Below are 515 nucleotides of genomic sequence, written 5' to 3' on the forward strand. Positions count from 1 at the left end.
CTGCAAAAAAAGAAAAAAAATAGCCATAGGGAGATCGTTGCAACAAGAGTGATTCTAGATATGTGTTAGCCAGAAGGACACCTTTTGAACAAGAATGAATCTAGATGTATGAAGATGTGTGACTAGGTGTATGATCTTTCATTGTTGTTTACTTGGACTGCACATTATAATGCATAATTTAAATAATGCTTATTTAAAAACCAATTACAGTGCTCACTTTGGTAGCACATATACTAAAATTGGAATGATATACACAAGATTAGCAGGATCCCTTGTGAGGATGACACCCAAATTTGTGAAGCGTTCCATATTTTTAGAGCATAATGCTAAGCAGAGTTAGTCAGTCAGAGAAGGACAAATGCCATATGATTTCACTCAGATGTAGAATTTAGGAAGCACAACAAATGAGCAAAGGGCAGGGGCATGGGGAAAGAGAAAGAGACAGACAAACCAAGAAATGGACTTTTAACTATTGAGAACAAACCGATGACTACCAGAGGGGATGGGGGGAAGGG

The 515-nt window shown here is 37.9% G+C and overlaps 1 non-coding gene across 1 annotated transcript; it reads left to right on the forward strand.

Moving 5' to 3' along the window:
* The first annotated feature begins 209 nt into the window (after positions 1 to 209).
* Positions 210 to 315, forward strand: LOC112861801 (U6 spliceosomal RNA). Its single transcript, XR_003223696.1, has one exon. It is a non-coding gene; the product is annotated as a U6 spliceosomal RNA (small nuclear RNA).
* The last annotated feature ends 200 nt before the right edge of the window (positions 316 to 515 follow it).

The sequence above is a fragment of the Puma concolor genome, chromosome A1, assembly GCF_028749965.1.
Source record: "Puma concolor isolate L17-30 chromosome A1, mPumCon1.1.hap2, whole genome shotgun sequence".
In the NCBI taxonomy this organism is placed as follows: Eukaryota; Metazoa; Chordata; class Mammalia; order Carnivora; family Felidae; genus Puma; species Puma concolor.